This window comes from Panicum hallii, unplaced genomic scaffold (assembly GCF_002211085.1).
Source record: "Panicum hallii strain FIL2 unplaced genomic scaffold, PHallii_v3.1 scaffold_40, whole genome shotgun sequence".
Taxonomy (NCBI): domain Eukaryota; kingdom Viridiplantae; phylum Streptophyta; class Magnoliopsida; order Poales; family Poaceae; genus Panicum; species Panicum hallii.
This window is the reverse complement of record NW_020356182.1, coordinates 78,559-84,064: the sequence shown is the minus strand read 5'-3', so window position 1 is coordinate 84,064 and position 5,506 is coordinate 78,559. Positions and strand designations below refer to the sequence as shown.

Genomic DNA, 5,506 nt, shown 5'->3' with positions numbered 1-5,506 from the left:
ACTACTATGTTTGAATACTAATGTAATATTATGCCTGTGATGTGAAAATGATTGGTGTTTGTATCTCTGGACTCGCTTTAGTGCGAGGTACCTTGTTTTGATCCTGTGATAGGTGGTTTTATTGGGACTTTACCCAACAGACCACGGGGTTACATCGTTTGAAGTGCGGTTGAGCCTTTAATGCCTTCCGAGAAAGGATCAGCGCACTTGAGCCAGTGTAATTCAGGTTGGTTCTGCCACACTTATACTAGTCAAGCAAGATAGATATTAGGCATCCATCAAAATTATTCCAGTAACTGTTACTCTTGTTACTCTATGTGGCAGAAGTATCAAGTAGTCTCAATCTTCGTGAGAAACAGACGGTTCCTGAATTGAATTTCATAACCTTGCAAGGGATCCTAACTCACACGCTCGGAAACTTTTCTTTCCGGACAACCATTCCCCTCATATTCCGGGGCGTGGATCAGGGCCACCACAAGCGACTGCAGGACCGTACGCACATCCAATGTGCAGGATGTTTGTCTACAGCGCGACTGTATGACCATACTCCTGTCTGCTATGCAGAATGTACTCCCACACGTCGGTGCGTGTGTGCAATAAAAACCATAATTTGAGTGGTGGGGTAAGTCCACTTGCCGTGCCAATCAGGTACTAGGCTTACCGCGTACCATATTTTTGGTATGTGGCTAGTACTTTCAAACACTTGACCACCACTACCATACACTGTGGCCTTATCAAATTGATCAACACAGACGGGTACCATTCCAAGTCATGGTACTGCACATAATCCCGTCTGTGATCCTTATAGTGATTGCAAAATAGTAAACAATCAACTCCTATATCGCGCGAGTGATAGAAAATCACTCGACTTTTACCGGTCTTATTAGCAGAGCATCTACTCATCCAGGACTTGGAAACATTACATAGGTACCTAAGTTTCATGCAACTAGAGTTTCATAACAGCTCCTAATACTTAATGCACAAGATAGATATATAGTAAAATAAGTACATAATTAAAAATACTAGGTTATGCACTGGGGCTTGCCTTCTTGGGTGGGGCTGGGGTTAGGAATGTCAATAGCTTCCGAACTTTGGTTTGGGGCTTCAGTAAGACCTTCGGCGACGTTCACTTGGTCTTCAGATATACCCTACTCGGGTTCGTGGACCAACTCGTAAGTTCCATCTTCAAGCATCGTTGATTCTACATGATATGCAGTAATTTCAATTAGGTGGTTTATTGATTTAAGAACTTTACTTCATGATAAAGTTGCAATCCAATACTTTGTAAACAACACATCACATAGCAAGAAATTTGAATTCAAACTTACTCTTTGTACATTAATACAATTATCTCAACTAGCATCATAATTAATTTCTATAGCTTCAAGTATGAGAGTATTGAGATTAGAAATTGAACAATACACACTTGAAGTTGATGCAGAGCTTCTATTAATTTTGCTCATTTTTAAACCTAACAGATTAGTAGTATAAAAATGTTTAAATTAAAACTTAAGTCAACAAGTTTTATTTTTAATTTGAAATCTACAGGGGCTCTAGCTTTGAATTTTTGTGGGTGTGCTTACTTCTATCAGATGAGCTTACTGTAAATTTTTCATAAATTCTTGAAGACAAAAACTAAGGCATTTAAATTAAGTTCAAATTTCAAGTTTAAATCCAAACCTTAGGCAAAACAGTGCTTTTAAATTCTTGAAAATTTACTATGAGTCACTTAATATCAGAGCTACACATGGTAAAAAGATCTAAGCAGGAAAGCATTAGCATCATGCTTGAATAAATTGACTTCATTTCAAACTTGATTTGCACCAAATTTAAATGAGTTCAAGTTATAGTGTAGTACTGAAGGTGAAATTTGCACACAAGTTCACTTACACCTTAAACAGGTTGCATACCAAAAATCACATGAAATAAAGCTAACATGCAAAAGTTATACACAAGATACCCTTTTTCTAAACATTAAAATAACTCTAAAAGCATTTAGTTTCAAACTAAACTCTAGTAACAAAAGTTGTAGATCTAGACTCCTAGAGTACAACAAAACTTGTTTGATAATTTTTGGATTTTTCTACAAATTCCTATTGATTTTCAAAGTTGATAGCTTTGAATTGGGGAGGGGTACTAATATTTCACAGAAAAGACCTTAGAAAGATTTAAAAGCTTGCAATTGGGTCCTTGGCCAGGTTTTACAGAGAAGCCGATCGACGGCGAACAAATTCGAGTAAGGGGGCTCACCGGCGGCAAGGGGAAAATGGGGGAAAAGGTTCAGGAGCTCACGGCGGTCACGGGGGTGGCCGGAATCGAGGAAGGAAGGGGCTGAGGCGGTGGGTTGACGGCGAAACGAGCCGGTGCGGCGAGGCTTCGAGGACGGTGGTGGCGTTCCGGTAGCCGGAGTGCCGGAGAGCGACGGGGAAGTGGCCGAAAAGTTTCTGCGCGAAGATGTGGTGCTGATGTGTGATAGTTCCAGAACTTAAGTAAAGCTTGTGAAGTGTGTGCTTGTTAGTGTAAAGCTTGTGTGTGCTTAAGTAAAGCTTTTAAAAATTTAAATGCACATAAAAAGGGTATTTTTATAATTACGGAAAAACCTAGGGTTGTTTTTGCAAAATGTAATTGGATAAGAGGTAACTTCAAAATAAGTGAAGGGTGGTATTGTAAACACGTTTTTCTTACTTTATCCCCTGCAAAAAAAATAATAATAAAATAATAAATAATATGTATTTATCCAAAAGTTTCATTTGAAATGTATGTGTTGAATTGTGTAAAAATTTGAGTAAAGTTGTGGAAATAAGGGTATTTATGTAATTTTACAAAAGTACAAGTCCTTTTATGCAAGTAGTGGAATTATTAAAGTAACTTTCAAAGTTACTAAGGGCTAAAGTGTAAAGAGGTGCAAGTCATCATGACATGTCTATCCAGTCATCATGACATGTCATAAATGCTTGCATTTAGGTCCTAAATGTTATGAAATTTACACTCTTTAGGACAAAAACAATATAATTTTGATTTTAGTCCAAGGTTTTAAATTAACACTTCATTCTTTGAGTTTTTGAATTTAAACTCTAAAACAAAGTTGTAGAGCTTGAAAAGTTGTACAACTTTCATTTTGGTCACATTTTTGTTTGAGCTCTAGAATAGTGGAAAAACTTGGTTTACAATGAGGTCCCTGTATTTTCTAAATTTGTGCACGGGTCCTTGGGAAAGTTCCCTTTCTTCTTCCCCTATGTTTCTCTCTGCTCCGCCGCTCACCGCTGTTTGCCGCCGACTGCTAGCTCATCTCGTCCACTGCTCTTAAGTCCTCGACAACTTCTTTGGCCTTACCTCTCCTCCAAACCTGCCGGCCTACCCTGCCTTCTCTCTCTCTCATTTTCTTTCTTCTTCCATCGGCCAAGAAACAGAGATGAACAGAGTCGAGCTTCCGTGGTCCGCCGGCCAAATCCCTAGCCTCCGCTCCACCATCTTCAAATCGCCGCCTCCCATGGCCGCCTCACTTCCCTCTCTACTCCCTCGGCCACCACTTGCAGTCGCCGTAGCTTCTGGCGCCGGGGATTCAAGATCCCGCGGCAGCCAATGCCGCCGGCCCACTCGGGCGCCGCTGCCGAACACCACCTCCCTGGCCTCCTCGTCCCAAACAAGCCGACAGCAAGCCCGTGCGCCTCCGTCAGCCGCACCCGCAACACCTCACCGCGCCTCCAGTCAGCCACTTCGGTCTCTACCTCCCTGCCGCCGCCGTTCTGGGACCGCATCGTTCAGGAGCTCCTCCTCCTCCTCGAGCCTATCTTCGAGCCGCACTTCTCCCCAAAGTCTCATGCGTTCCATTTCAGACGCAGGCCCCACTCCGCCATCTGCTCCGTCCGCTCCCGCTATGCTGCTTACCTCTGGTTCGTCTGGGCCGACCTCACTGCGGTGGTCGATGGCCTCTCACCGAAAACCATCCTTTCATGCATTCAGAAGGCTGTCTCTGACCGCAAGATGGTCTCGATGCTCAAGTCTACCCTCAATGCCACCACCGGAGAAGGACCTCAACGGGCTGGCCAAGAAGTGGCTGAAAAGGAAGGTGCTCAGAAAGAACAGAAAGAAGGTGCTTAACAAGAATGAGCCAAAGCCTGACCCTTACTGGTTGAGGCTATTCTTTGGGTTTGCTCCTGAACAGGCGTACCATGTGCCCAATTATGGGCATTGTGGGAGCATTAGTCCTTTGCTTGCTAATGTGTGCCTTAACGAGCTGGATTGGTAGATGGAGGAGAAGATTAATGAGTACTTTTGCCTGTCCAAGCATGATTCGATTTGGAAGGAGGCAGGTGATGAGGGGTGCCACAATCCCGCTTGGCCTGAGTTTGTTTCATCAGCTGGAAAGGAGAAGACAAGGAAGATGGATTTCCTTCAATTTGGTTCTCATGTCTTGATTGGGATCGGGGGCCGAGGGAGGATGCAGTTGAGATAAGGAGACAACGGAATTTTGCGAGAGAACATTTGGTTTAAGGCTAGAGAATTCGATAGTGGAAATCGAGCACGTTACAAGGGGGATTGAATTCTTGGATCATGCGATCACGCACAGGGTCATTTACCCGACTTTGCGATATACTGCCAGTGGAGGGAACATTGTTAGCGAGAAGGGTGTTGGAACATTGTTGTCTGTAATAGCGAGCCTGCAGAGGTGCATAAGGCATTTTAGAAAGCTTGAGCTTGTAAAAGGGGATTTGGATCCTGAGCCATTGCCATGTTCACCAATGCTCTATTCTAGGCAGGCACACACTAATTCCAGATGAATATGTTTCTCGAGACCATGGCTGATTGGTACAGGTATGCAGATAACCGGAAGAAGATTGTAGGGTTTTGTGCTTATGTCATAAGGAGCTCACTGGCAAAGCTCTACGCAGCAAGGTATAGACTGAAGTCCCGAGCTAAGGTCTACAAGATCGCTTCACGGGATCTTAGCCGCCCTTTGAGAGAAAGCACAAGGAATGATGTGCCAGAATACTTTGATCTTTTGAGGATGGGACTAGTTGATGTTATTGAGGGTGTACAGTTTGCACGTATGTCATCAATTCCATCGTGCGACTACACACCTTTCCCTAGAAACTAGGTACCGCACCATGAACTTCTATTGCACGAGTATATTAAGCTGCAAGATCCAAAGTTCTTTTGTGAACTTCACAAAACTATCAAACGTCAGGAAATAAGTTCACCACAGGATGATGTATCAAAGATGGTGTTTGGGCAGCTACAGCCATACCAGAACTGCATACTTTACCACCACGGGCTAGTCCAAAGCTGATCCATTTTTCTGATGAGCATATATTGACACGGGTACTGTCACCACCGCCGGCCCTCCTCCGGTCACCCCGGCTTCAACTGAGCCCATCCAAAGGTAGCTCTCGTGTCCCTCATGCTCCCCCGCATCTCTCTCGCAGCTGAGAAGCACCCCATCGCCAGAACCGTGCTCCCTGAGCTTTCTCTGTTCCAAAAAAATCGCGACCAGGGACTCCACACA

The 5,506-nt window shown here is 43.7% G+C and overlaps 1 pseudogene; it reads left to right on the top strand.

The window, feature by feature from the left end:
* The first annotated feature begins 3,582 nt into the window (after positions 1-3,582).
* On the top strand, positions 3,583-5,290 carry LOC112878589 (annotated as a pseudogene).
* The last annotated feature ends 216 nt before the right edge of the window (positions 5,291-5,506 follow it).